Source organism: Rana temporaria, chromosome 11, assembly GCF_905171775.1.
Source record: "Rana temporaria chromosome 11, aRanTem1.1, whole genome shotgun sequence".
Lineage (NCBI taxonomy): Eukaryota > Metazoa > Chordata > Amphibia > Anura > Ranidae > Rana > Rana temporaria.
The window spans coordinates 38,712,252-38,726,853 of NC_053499.1; positions in this window are offsets into that span (position 1 = coordinate 38,712,252).

A 14,602-nucleotide genomic window follows, 5' to 3' on the forward strand; every position below is an offset into this window, starting at 1 on the left:
CTCATTATGTGCAGGGACAGTTCTAAACACGTGCCAACTCACAGGCATACTATAGACACCCAGCAGGTACGATATTTAAAGGAATTAAAAAAAAATTCACTTTAAGCATCATTAAAATCACTGCTCCAGAAAAAATGACTGTTTTTAAAACATTTTTTTCCATTGATACATGTTCCCTTGGGCAAGACCCGGGTCCCCAAACCCGTTTTACGACAATAACTTACATATTAGGCTTTAAAATGAGCACTTTTGAATTCGAACGTTCGAGTCCCATAGTCGTCAATGTGTTTCTAAATGTTCACGCGAACGTTCAGTCCGTTCGAAGGTTCTGGTGCGAACCGAACGCGGGGGGTGTTCGGCTCATCCCTACTGAAGATGCTTTCACCTGCTCTCCAGCAAATGCTTAAAAGCCTGGGTCCTCGTTGGCTACGGTAATCACGAACACACAGTAACCTGAGTTAAGTAATTTTTAAGCCTATTTCTACTGTTTACAGACCATAGTTTCTGCTTATTTGCTGGGCATCTTGCTTGTTATAGCTGTCAGTCTTGTATTATATTGCTAATATTGTAATAGTTTTTTTTATCTACAGTATTTTTGTATAGTAAATAAAAGCACATTCATACACTGCAGAGGTCTGAGCTTCCCTGCTTATACCACAAAGTAACCTTACTAGATAGACTCAAGCAAAACAACAAGAGGATGGCCTCAAGAGTGTTGGGAATTAATTTTTATACGGCACATCATGTTCCAATTAACAAAAAGTTAAACCAAAGATTGTACAATATCATAATAAGAGGTAGCAGTTCCACCAAGAAGCCAGCTAAATTAGATTTCTGTTGACTGTGTGATTTTTACTTGCTGTCTGGAGTTGCTCTTTATGTGCTAGTTGCGCACAAGAGATAATCTTTATGGGTACCAGGCAATTGAAGCATATTAACAATATCCAACTGGAAACACTGTGAGAAATACAGGAATGGATTTCACACTAACATGTGAGCTCGCATTATCCCAACTGTTTAATCCCTTAGCTGCAAATCCATAAATTAAACCAATTTTCTTTTCCTTTTTTCCATTGCCATGAACCATCATCAGAGTAATCCTCAGTGGAAGGAGCTGAATTTCAGGATGTGAATATTAAAATGTCTTTCACATCTAAATCTCCCACCACGTTCAGCTGAGCAGACATATTTTTTTCTGGCCTGTTTATTTCCTCCTTATGTGCAAGAACAGGATCTAAACAGTGAGTAAATCAAAGATTCTGTAACCATAGCATTCACTCTAGAAATGTATTGTCTCTTAAGGGTCGTGGCTTATAACAGATATCTTTTTTTTCTTTGGCCTGAACCACCTTATAGTATGACATGTTTGTAAATGCAGCATTCTCTTTGCAGCTCTCCAGCTCTGCAGTCTCCAAACTTCACAATCCCTGCTTATTGGAAAGCTTTGGTTCTTTTCTACTGTCTGTGGCTGCTTAAGCAAAAATAAAATAGCAAAGATAAAAGGTAAGACACCACCAGTTTATTTTAGCTTAGGGACCTTGCCCATTTTTGCGATTCGGCACTGTGTCGCTTTAACTGACAATTGTGCGGTCGTGCAAACAAAATTAGCGTCTTTTTTTCCCCACAAATAGAGCTTTCTTTTGGTGGTATTTGATCACCTCTGCGGTTTTTATTTTTTGCGCTATAAACAAAAATATCCCCAAAAATATATTTAAAAAACATATTTTTTCCTCAGTTTAGGCCGATACGTATTCTCCTACCTATTTTTGGTAAAAAAAAAATCGCAATAAGCGTTTATCGATTGGTTTGCACAAAATTTATAGCGTTTACAAAATAGGGGATAGTTTTATGGCATTTTTATTCATATTTTTTTTTTACTACTAATGGCAGCGATCAGCAAATTTTTTTCATGACTGCGACATTGTGGTGGACACATCGGACTCTTTTGATACATTTTTGGGACCATTGTCATTTTCACAGCGAAAAGTGCTATAAAAATGCACTGTTTACTGTGAAAATGACAATGGCAGTGAAGGGGTTAACCACTAGGGAGCACTGTAGGGGTTAAGTGTGACCTTGTGTGTGTTTATTACTGTAAGGGGCGGGGCTGGACGTGTGACGTCTTCTCTGTGACAATCACTGACATTGCTACAGAGAAGAACGGGGAAGGTTTGTTTACACTCACCTCTCCCCGTTCTTCAGCTCCTGTGACCCGATCGTGGGTCCCGCGGGTGTGGTCACGGAGCTTCGGACCAGGGAGGCGGCGCACTCGTGACCCACGGCTGGGCTATTAAAGAGGATGGGCCAGATTCTGAAAGGACTTACGACGGCGCAGCGCCATGTACGCCGTTGTAAGTCCTAATCCGACCCGTCGTATCTATGCGCCTGATTCTTAGAATCAGTTACACATAGATATCCATTAGATCCGACAGGCGTAAGTCTCTTACGCCGTCGGATCTTTACTGCATTTTTTTTACCGCTAGGTGTCGCTTCCGTCGAATTCCGCGTCGAGTATGCAAATTAGCTAGATACGCGAACGTACGCGCGGCTGACGCAGTAAAGTTACGACGTTTACGTTAGGCTTTTCCCGGCGTATAGTTGCCCCTGCTATATGAGGCATAAGTGCGGCGTACCAATGTTAAGTATGGCCGTCGTTCCCGCGTCGAAATTTGAAAAAGTTACGTTGTTTGCGTAAGTCGTCCGTGAATGGGGCTGGACGTCATTTACGTTCACGTCAAAACCAATGACGTCCTTGCGGCGTACTTTGGAGCAATGCACACTGGGAAATTCCACGGACGGCGCATGCGCCGTTCCGCAAAAACGTCAATCACGTCGGGTCACAGTAGTTTTACATAAAACACGCCCCCCTGATCCAAATTTGAATTAGGCGGGCTTACGCCGGCCGATTTACGCTATGCCGCCGCAACTTACGGAGCAAGTGCTTTGAGAATACAGGGCCAAATTCTCAAAAAGCTGTGCAAATTTAGTATTACCTAACTTATGTCATTTAAGTTACGGCGCCCTAAGTTGGTGTCGTAAGTGCCGTATCCACAGCGCATTTGCGCACAAAATCCGTAACCTAAATTCCGAGGCGTAAGGCGTGGTTATGGCAAGTGGGAAGGAAGTGGGCGTGCTTCATTGTAATGAGCCGTGACCCCATGCAAATGAAGGGCCGGCCGTACTGCGCATGCGCGCACAAATCTGGACCTCACTGGGCATGTGCAGAACTTTGCTCATCGCAATCAGTGAGATAGGTAAAAGGCCAAGCGTACTTAGTTTGAGGATCGCCCTGTGTCTAAATAGCCCCAGTCAAACACACTTCCCTTGCAAAAGTATTTCCCTGTGTTCCCTTCCTAAAGCAAATTGCTTCTGCTTTGAACGTTTGTCAGTGTTTGTTGGTAAGATTTGTTTGTGAGAAAAGTTGTTGAGGAGTTGTAGAGTCTAGTTGGTGTTTGTTTTTGATAATTTGTTATTTGTTTTGATTTTTTGCCTGTTTGTTTTTGATAAGTGTTTGTTTTTTGGTGTGTGATTGTTTTTTGTTTCCCTTTTTTGCCTGTTTGTTTTTGAATTTATAGTAGCTGTCTGTTTGTGTTTTATTTATTTTTTTGCTGTGTTTATTTTTCTTTGTTGTGTGTGTATTGTTGATTGTTTTTTGGGTGAGTTTCCTGTTGCTGGGTGGTGTCTGTGATGGCCACCAAGCGCAGGAAGCTAAATTTTTCAGTGGCAGAGAAGCATATTCTTGCTCAGGGCATCATAAAATATGGGCGCTTTCTCCATGGCCCTGAGAGCCACAACACCACCCCGGCCAGGAGGAAGGAGATCCTTAAAAAGATCACCGATCGGATCAATGCGGCGGGGGGGGGGGGTAGACCAGGACCATCGCTGGAATCCAAAAAAAAATAAACGATTTGAAGAGCGTGTCCCGGAACAAGCTGGCAACGCTGCATGCCCATACCAGGGGCACTGGAGGAGGGGGACCCTGCCCAGTCAGGATGAGTGAGGAGGAATGGGCAGTGGCCCAGTGTTTCCACCCACAGCAGGTGGTGGGCCTGCCTGGCTTTGACTCTGATGCTCCTGTGAGGACAGGTACGTTTTTTTTTTTCTTTCTATCTGGTGATTAGCATGTGTGGGTGGGGGAAGGGAAGATGTGCCAAGTGTGTGGATCCACCAACCTGTGATTGTTTTGTGTCCTCCCCAGATGGCCAGGAGGTGGCAGCCCCATCAGCCCAGGAGGTTGCTGGGTCATCAGCCCAGGAGGTGGCAGCCCCATCAGCCCAGGAGGTTGCTGGGTCATCAGCCCAGGAGGTGGCAGCCCCATCAGCCCAGGAGGTTGCTGGGTCATCAGCCCAGGAGGTGGCAGCCCCATCAGCCCAGGAGGTGGCAGCCCCATCAGGGCAGGAGGTGGCAGCCCCATCAGGGCAGGAGGTGGCAGCCCCATCAGGGCAGGAGGTGGCAGCCCCATCAGGGCAGGAGGTGGCAGCCCCATCAGGGCAGGAGGTGGCAGCCCCATCAGGGCAGGAGGTGGCAGCCCCATCAGGGCAGGAGGTTGCTGGCCCATCAGGGCAGGAGGTTGCTGGCCCATCAGGGCAGGCTGCTGCACCACCCCAAGACAGGCTGATGCTGAGTCCCAAGAAGGGCAGGATTCGCCATGGGAGGGGAGTGCCCACAACTCCCCTAATTTGGATGTTGAGTGGGAGGAGGATGAGGGGGAGGAAGATGAGAATATTGTAATTGGCCAGCAAATCCTGATGGGCCAAGATAGGACCTTTGAGTCATCCCCTGAGGGTACCCCAGAGGCTCCCAGCAGTCAGGCCACCATCAGGGGTGGCCCCTCCCAACCCTCCTCCAACATGCAGAAGCCCACATGGGTCACTCCAACCCCTCCTCCAAGGCCACAAGCCTCAGGGGCAAGTAGGAGGCCGACCCCGGAAACCAGGGGGTGGTTTGAGCGTCTGCCGGTCAGTCTGCTGAGGGACAATGCCCGGCAGACCCGCAGTCTGGGTGAAATTAAAAAAACAATGACCAAGGTGGAGCACAGCCTGGGTCTTAATGAGGGATTCACTGGGTGACGTGGCCACCAACTCAGTGGGGGTCATAACCTGTTTGTGGGACCTGAGGAACGCCACAACAGGCGTGGCCCAGGAGGTGACTGCCCTGACCCGGGCTGTGCAGGCCAATACCCGGGCTGTGCAGGCCAATACCCGGGCTGGCCAGGCTAATACGGCTGACATCACTGCCTGTCTGACAAGGATAGCCGTGGCCTTGGAGGGCAGGCCAGCAGGAGGACAGACACCAGGGGAGGCTCCTTCTTCCCCTGCACAGACCCCCCCGTGAAGATACTCCCTCCCCTGCACAGACCCCCCCCGTGAAGATCCCCCAGTTGGCCGTGGCCGTGCCCGTGCCCGTGGTCAGCCCAGAAGGAGCACTCGGCAACATCAGTAAGTTGCAGGGGTACTTTTGTTTTGTTTTGTTTTTTATTATACTGTATTATGATTTGGTTTATGTGTGTGAATGATGTGTGAATGTGGGGGGGTGGCATTCCTGATAACATAAGGGTGTCACCCTCAGTTTTGGTGGAGTAGGGATCCCCATGACCAGGGAGACGTCATCCCAGGTTCCTGAATGGTGTATGAATGCACAGTGACATAATTGGAGCCGTGGCGGGGCGTTACTGCTCCCAAGTACCAAAGGGGGGGGGGGGGTACTTGGATCTAATCCAATTCGATGTGCATGTGATGTGTCTGTGCTAGGGACCACAGTGGCGTGCATTCATGCATTCTCATTGTGAGATAATTAATGTGCGTTTTGTGTAAAAAAAGACATTCTCATTGTCATATAAGTAATGTGCATTTTATGTGCAAAGTAAATGTTTAAAGGTCACATAATCTCTGTGAGTTTTTGTTGTCAAACCAAAAAAAAAAAGAGAATTAAGGTCCATTTACTGGGCAAAGATGCCTTCAGCCAGTTGTCTCCTTATTGCCTGGCCCTCAGCAGACCGGGTAGAGGGGTTTGGGGGGGGGATTGCCTGGGTGGGGGGTTAGGTCAGGACATATCTCAACATGCAGGCCCCTTCTCAGAGCAAAATTATGGAGGATGCAACATGCCCCAATAATTTGACATACAAAGTCTGGAGAATACAAGAGTGTACCCCCAGTCTTGTCAAGGCATCTGAATCTGGACTTGAGAAGGCCAAATGTCCGCTCTACTATTGACCGGGTGTGGATGTGCACCTCGTTGAATTTGCGTTCTCCGGGTGTTTGGGGGTTCCTAAAAGGGGTCATGAGATGGGGTCCCAACCAGGGCTCGAGTCCTGCGGGAACGCGTGGGAACGACGTCCCTGCACTTATTTCACAGCGGGAACGTCGTTCCCTTTGCAGGACTCGAGCAGAACCGTGACAGTCAACTGTTATGTGTCAGGCAGCGGCAGCCCCCGCGTGCGCGCTTGCGGCTCTCAGCTGTTTCCAGAACAAAACCCGGCGCTCCCGCTCTGATGTGTGAACACTCACTGTCCAGCTGCAGCCACCCCTCCCCTCCCTTCCGCTCTGAGATCGAGATCATGTCGTCAGTCACAACAAACACTCACCTCTCCCGAGTTCCGCCCCTCCTGTGTGCTCATCCAATCCACCTCCAGCATGTCTGTCACAAGCAGCCTCAGACTTCTCCCGAGTCCCGTCCCTCATGTGTTCTTGTTTGTGAAGGGGAGGTGGGCGGGAAGATTAAAAACAAGCAGCCACGCTGACAATCTGCTAAAGAAACCAGTGAGCCAGCCCATGGGAACCATTCCAAGTGAGCACTTCCACTGACCAGACCCTGCCCTCTCTCCCCCCCCTCTCTCTCTCTCTCTCTCTCTCCCCTCCCCCCTCTCTCCCTCTCTCTCCCCCCCTCTCCTCCCCCCTCTCTCCCTCTCTCTCCCCCCTCTCTCCCCCCCCTCTCTCTCTCTCTCTCTCCTCCCCCCTCTCTCCCTCTCTCTCTCCCCCTCTCCCTCTTTCCCCCCTCTCTCCCTCTCTCTCCCCCCTCCTCCCCCCTCTCTCTCTCTCTCTCCCTCCCCCCCCCCTCCTCTCCCCTCCTCTCTCCCCCCCTCTCCTCCCCCCTCTCTCCCTCTCTCTCCCCCCTCTTTCCCCTCCCTCCCTCTCTATCCCCCCCCTCTCTCTCTACCCCCCCTCTCTATCTCCTTGCCAACAACAGTCTATCTCTTGTTTTAACTTCTTCCTTCCCATCATCTGCTGCAACAATCCCCTTTTCTCGTGGCTGCGCTGCGGCTCTGATAAGTCTCGGCTGTGACTGTCTCACACAGCCGAGCAGAGTAAAGCCGCTTCCCCCTCCTCCATGTAGTCTACAAGTGCTGTGTGAGCAGCACGCGCTGATCATATGAGCCGAGGTGTAACGAAAAAGGGCCTTAGGTGCAAGGTCCTGTGTAATGTAAAGGGGTCCAGAAGTGCAGGGTGCTGTGCAATATAAGGGGGTGCAGGGTGCAGTGTAATGTAAGGGGTTCAGAGGTGCAGGATGCTGTGTAATATAAGGGGGTGCAGGGTGCAGTGTAATGTAAGGGGTTCAGAGGTGCAGGGTGCTGTGTAATATAAGGGGGTGCAGGGTGCTGTGTAATGTAAAGGGGTCCAGTGATGCAGGGTGCTGTGTAATGTAAGGGGTTCAGAGATGCAGGGGCTGTGTATTGTAAAGGGGTCCAGTGGTACAGGGGGCTGTGTAATGTAAGGGGTTCAGAGGTGCAGGGTGCTGTGTAATGTAAGGGGTGCAGGGTGCTGTGTAATGTAAAGGGGTCCAGTGGTACAGGGTGCTGTGTAATGTAAAGGGGTCCAGTGGTACAGGGTGCTGTGTAATGTAAAGGGGTTCAGAGGTGCAGGGTGCTGTGTAATGTAAAGGGGTCCAGAGATGCAGGGTGCTGTGTAATGTAAAGGGGTCCAGTGGTACAGGGTGCTGTGTAATGTAAAGGGGTTCAGAGGTGCAGGGTGCTGTGTAATGTAAAGGGGTCCAGAGGTGCTGTGTAATGTAAAGGGGTCCAGAGGTGCAGGGTGCTGTGTAATGTAAAGGGGTCCAGAGTGCTGTGTAATGTAAGGGGTCCAGTGATGCAGTTGTGGAGAGGGGGTACACAGTAGTGACAAAGAGATATTTAAGGATACAGGGGGCACAGTGGGGTGTTTTTTACATTTTACCGTGGGGGGGGGGGAGGTGCCAGATATAGGATCCACCCCGGGTGCCAAATGCTCTAGGTACGCCCCTGGTTGCAAGGCACGCCACGTCTGTGTCCCTCAGCGGAGCGGAACAAAGCTACCTCCCCTTCCTCTCTGTTTACATCCACAGAGAAGGAGGAGCCCACGAGCGCAGGACACACACCGCACTGTGTATTGCTGTTCTGAGGTCTGTAAGGGGGGTGTCTGTACTACTGGGAGTCTCTGTACTTGGGGGTTCGGCACCAAGGGGGGTGCCTGTACTGAGACCAGCACGGCCAGCACCCTGAGGCCAGCACAGCACTGATTGTTGACTCAAGGATGAGCCAAGTCTTCAACTCAAGTTGAGCAAGTCTTCAGAACTGTAAGTAAATATATAAGGGGATATATGTGTTAGAAATTCCCTGCAAGGGAAAGATCATCACCCATTGTGGTGATTATTCTGTTAGTTTGACAAGTTAACTTATTTTGTTTTTGCAAACTGGCACTTTACAATAAATGTTGCACTGTATTTTCTGTGAAATATATATGCATATGAGCGTATCATTTTTTTTTTTTTGGTGGGGGAGTGGATTTTGGGTGGGAGTTCCCACACTTTTTTCCCCAGGACTTGACCCCTGGTCCCAACGCATATCCAGAGTCACCTGTAAGGGAAAAGACAGGAGGATATTAGTCATGCATGTGCCCCTTGTGATGTCTGCATCATGGGGGGGGCATACCTGACACCAATGTCACTCACCAATCAGCCAGCTGTCTCCATAAACGTTCATCTCCAAGTCTTGGTAGATCTTGGTCTGCCGTAGAATAAAACTGTCGTGGCACGACCCTGGAAACTTGGCACAAACGTGCCAGATGAGGCCATGGGCATCTACAATCATCTGCACGTTGATGGAATGCCACCCTTTTCTGTTTCTGAACAGGTGTTCAGTTTCATGGGGGGGCTGTAGTGCCACATGCGTGCAATCTATCGCCCCGATGGTCCTTGGGAAGCCAGCAATGCTGTAAAAGTCAGTCATGGCTTGCAGACGCTGCTCCTCCTGGGTGGGCTTGACAAATTGGTTGGTCATGCGCCGCAGTATGGCAGGGACCACCTGATGGACACATCGGCTCATTGTCGACTGCACCATCCCAGCCAGACCTCCAGATGCACGCTGGAATGAGCCTGTAGATAAAAAATGGAGGGTTGCCATAACTTTATGTAGAGGTGGCAGGGCATGGGAGCGTCTGGTTGGGGTGATAAGATCCTCCATAAGTAGTTGGGTGAGCTCCAGGATGGCTTCCCTATCAAACCTGAAGTTGCCATACACTTCATAATCTGACATTTGAAACAGATCACGCCGTGGCCGATAAACTCTCTCCTGTGCCCTCATCCTCCTCCTCTGTGCCCTCCTCCTCCTTTGTGCCTGTAAGGTGGCAAGTGCCGTCAGAATCATTGATGTCCCAGGCATTTTTCCAGACAGATCCTTCACAAGTATAGCTCTAGCCACTACCTTCAGCAAACCCTTCCACGGCATGTGTAAAATTAGGGCTGCTTTTATAATGTGGAAATTTACACAGGGAAACTAACAGGTGCGCACAGGGCGGAAAATACACCGCACACACTTAATTTTGTGGATCGCCCTAACTCCCTCATTTGCATCTTTGCCTATCAAAAACAGCGGCGAGACTAGCGTAATTTGCGCCCGGGGATGCGCAGGTGTAACTATTTTAGGTAGGACGGAAAATCCGGAAATCTAGGCTTAACTCGTTTTGAAGATCGGGCGCAAAGATACGCGCCGTGTAAATTTAGAAAACTTTAGTTAAGTCCGCGTATCTCTTTTGAGAATTTGGCCCACAGCACTTGCCTGTCTAAGTTGCGGAGGCGTAACGTAAATCGGATACGTTATGCCGCCGCAGAAATACGCAGCTGACTGAGAATCTGGCCCGATGTGTGTGTGTGTGTGTGTGTGTGTGTATATATATATATACGTCCATGTGCCCAGCCGTGCCATTCTGTCGACGTATATAGTCGTGTGGCGGTCCTTAAGTGGTTAAAGGGTAAGATTACCTTTACACACATTTTCACAAAAGGTTGCCATGCACCACGTTGTCTTCAATATATTAAAATGCTGTAATCTATTCCCAAAAACAAATGCTACTCTTCAAGTGTTGCCACCATTGCCCTCCCCAATCCACCCTACAGATGGCAGGATGCACCCAGCAAGGGATGTGCGGCCCTGAAAATCCATAACGTAAAGGAGAGTGGACAGCACATGTATACGCATGTATTTTTCCAGTAAAGGAGAGCTGCTGTACAACCCCAATTGCAAAAACATTGGAACGCTGTGTAAAATCTACAAAAAAGCAGAATGCAATGATGTCATAAGCACACATTTTATTCACAATAGACAATAGAAAACATATCAAATGTTTAAACTAAGAAAACGTACAATTTTAAGAAAAAAATAAGGAAATTGATGGCAGCAACACATTTAAAAACATTGAGACAACGCAAAAAAAAGCTGGCAAAGTAAGTGGAACCAACAAGGAAAAGCTGGGAGAACATTTTGCAACTAATTATGTTAATTGCCAACAAGTCAGTATTATGATTGGGTATAAAAAGAGCATCTTATGCCCTGGACACGCGATTTGTTCATTAGATGTCCGATTAAGCTGACTTTAAGTCTTGCCTACACACCATCAGTTAAAAAAACGATCGTGTCAGAACGCGGTGACGTAAAACACAACGACGTGCTGAGAAAAATGAAGTTCAATGCTTCCGAGCATGCGTCGACTTGATTCTGAGCATGCGTTGATTTTAAACCGATGGATTTCCCCACAGACAATCGTTTTTTTCTATCGGTTTTTTAACCATCAGATAATTTTAAAACAGGTTCTAAGTTTTTTCACCGATGGGGAAAAAAACGATGGGGCCCACACACGATCGGTTCGTCTGATGAAAACGGTCCATCAGACCGTTTTCATCAGACTAACCGATCGTGTGTACGCGGCATTAGAGAGTTTCTCAGAAGATGGGCAGAGGTTCACCAATCTCTGAAAAGCTGTGTCTACAAATTGTCAAAAAAACTTCAGAATAACGTTCCTCAACATAAAATTGCAAAGACTATAAATATATAATCATCTACAGTACATAATATCATCAAAAGATTCAGAGTTTGGAGAAATCTCTGTGTACAGGGCTAAAATGCAAAAATTAATGCCCATAATCTTCGGGCCTACAGGCGGTATTGCATTAAAAACAGGCATGATGCTGTGACCCCCAATTTAGTGTGTGTCATCCAAAAATACTCAATGGTCTGTTGCAAAGTGGAAAACTGTTCTGTAGCCCAGGTGATTTTTTTAGAGAGGGCCCAATGACTATACACCATCCAAGGAGGAGTGAACGTGTATCGGAAAGCACGTTTTGACTTCTATACCTAAGAGTATAGCTATAAATTCTGGTGAGTGCAGTGTGTACACTGTGGATGCGGAGGAGGAGGGGCATCATTTTGTGTAACATATGATCACATGACTGGACTCTTGACAGTATTAAGCACTCTGTTTCACGTGGATTTGATTGCACGTTAAGGTCATTGTTTAAAATGTTTTGTGTTAAGAGCGCAGTCACATATCCCCTAGGGCAGTGATGACAATTTGCCAGGGGTCCCCAAATCCTGGGCTGTTCCTGAAGCCTGCGCTGCTCTCTCAGCCTTTTCACGGCAGCCCAGCATGGCTGTTCCTGGAGCCCGCCCACTCAGTCTTCGCAGCTGCCCATTCAGTTCACAGCATGGTTGGGGGGCAGAGACTAGTGGTCAGCTGACTGGTGAGGAATGTGAAGTGGGAGTGGCTGGAGGAGACCCTGTCTCCTGATTTCGGCATTGGTGTCACTGCTACGAGACACTTGAAGCCGAAGACACAGTGAGTAACACTTATAGTTGGCATTAAAAGTCCCTACGACAGTTCTTAGATCAGAAGGTGACCTTGATCTAGAGCACCTAAGTTGGCTGATCAGAACTCTCCCCCAGCACTGCCACTCATCCCATTCTCCCCATCAAGGAGTAAGAAAAGGAGTAAAAATAGAAAATACATGGAAGGGAAAGGAAAAGAGGGGGAGGAGCAAAGAAAAGGAGGGAGAAAGAATAAGAGAGAACAAGAGAGATGACAAAAAAAAAAAGAAGAAATTAGGATAGAGAGAGATAAAAGAAGAGAAAGAGTGGTACATCCTAAAATGTACTATAAGGGGTTTTAATACGGTACAAGTGAAAGGGACTCAGGGAGCGCTAAATGTCCGTGGGTTAGGGGTGCAAATTACTCGTCTTGCCTTGGATGCTGACAACCCACGCTACGATTTTTTTTTTTTACTTTTGGGGGTCCCCACAACTTGGGAAAATGTATCAAGGGGTCACGGCACTAGAAGGTTGAGAACCACTGCCCTAGGGGATCTTTGATTGACATATTTGGGACTTATTACGTTTTATTGACTACTTCTCTTTATGCATTAATTAGTAAATTTTTTTTGGTATTGAGTTTTTTTGTTTATTCACGTGTAATATTATTAGGTTTGTTGTTTGCGCAGGCCTCCTCTACCCCACAGTATAACATTTTAAATACTAACCACAACTTACAAGGCCATCCACAACATCGCCCTCAGCTATAACACCAACCTTATCTGCAGATATCACCCAAATCGTCCCCTGCGCTCCTCCCAAGATATCTTGCTCTCTTGCTCAAATGTCTTTCCCACAAATGGATGATCCACAATAATAATCCAACATGCGCTGACATCTCATACATCTTATGAGTTATGTCTTTTATGGAATAAAATGTCTTAATAATGCTGTACTTAGATGGCACTGCTCTCCTTCTGTCTTTGCTTTCCACAGAGTTACTTCTAGCCTGTAACGAGCTGGCGCTGTCCACAAACAGCTTATCTAAGAACACTTCAACTGTCCTTGTGCCATAAATGTACCTCTCCACATGAACTTGATGTGAAAGAGAGTTCTAATTACCCACTCTCTCTTTATCCAGCTGATCGAGCGCACATGATCGAATGTACTTTCTCTTGCTCCTTTGTTACCTGCTCCTTTGTTACCTCCTCCCATGCTCGCCTCCAAGACTTCACCAGAGCCTCTCCCACCCTTTGGAATTCCCTTCCCCAGTATGTCTGGTCAGCCCTTTCCCTGTCTGCCTTTAGGCAATCGCTGAAAACTCAATTATTCAGCTAAGCCTACCCCACCTACACCTAAGAACTGTACCCGAGTCACCTCCATCAGATCGTCCCCTGTAGCTATTACCTTTTGTACCACCACCCCCTCCCTTTAGATTGTAAGCTCCATGAGCAGGGTCCTCATATTCCTTCTGTATTGAACTGTATTGTAAATGTGCTGTGTAAACTGTTTGCGCTTTATAAATCCTGTATAATAATACTATAATATACCCATGCCTGGATTTGTTCTATAATTCATCCTGCTGCCGCAGTTATTTTTTATTTAGGTATTTTTAAATTTTTTATTTAAAAACAAAATTTCTAAGCACAATGGATTTTTTTTTTTTTTTTGTGCTGCTTACTTTCCCTTTTTTCACACTTTAGTAAATCAAGCCATTTAGTTAATCAGGCCATTTACAAACCGTTCCGTGAATAAAACAGCTCTTGTGTATTTCTCAAATTTGTGCTTAACTGTTTGCTTGAAGTTGCCATTTAAAATCTTTAGTCTCTCCTATGTTAATATATTTACGGAGGACGAAGACTCATAAAATAGAAGCCTGTGCAGTGTAACTTCGACTATTTTCAGTGTCATTAATTGTCATTTTTGGCTAGATTTAATCTTGCTCTCTTCATTTTTAGCACAGGTAATTTTGTCAATTTATTGCTGGCATTAGGACTGCACCTTGGCAGATTTCAACCTTTTCACAAATCCGACCTCTGCAGACGCTAAATCACCGCTAGTCACTTTCTTGCATAATTGAAGCACTTTTAGCAAGGCTCATAGCACAGCACCTCAGCCAGGCTGCAAATATTAGCAGAGCACACCTCATAAAAGTACTTGTTTTTAGTTACATTTAATAAAACTTCAAATGTAAAACAGATTTTATTCATGTTCATCGTAGGCAGTGCACACTGAATATTAAATCCTAGTATGAGGTGAGGAAAGATTTTTTTACTGTTAAAGGAAAGTTCATCCTCACATTATGAAGAGCCAGTGAGCAATTGACAAAATCTTGCAGCAAGTTGCAAAACTTTACCGATCAATTGAAGGAATATTACAGTTTGATGTGGAACTTACAAAACGGCATCAAAACAGTGTAATGGGAACAGTATATAAATGGGTTGTAGACAGGTGGAATACCGTGCTATGTCTGCCGACCTGAAAAGGGCACTGTGTTTCTTCATCAGACTGGCAGGAATCAATGGGGGCTAAGGGCCAGATTCACCAAAGAGA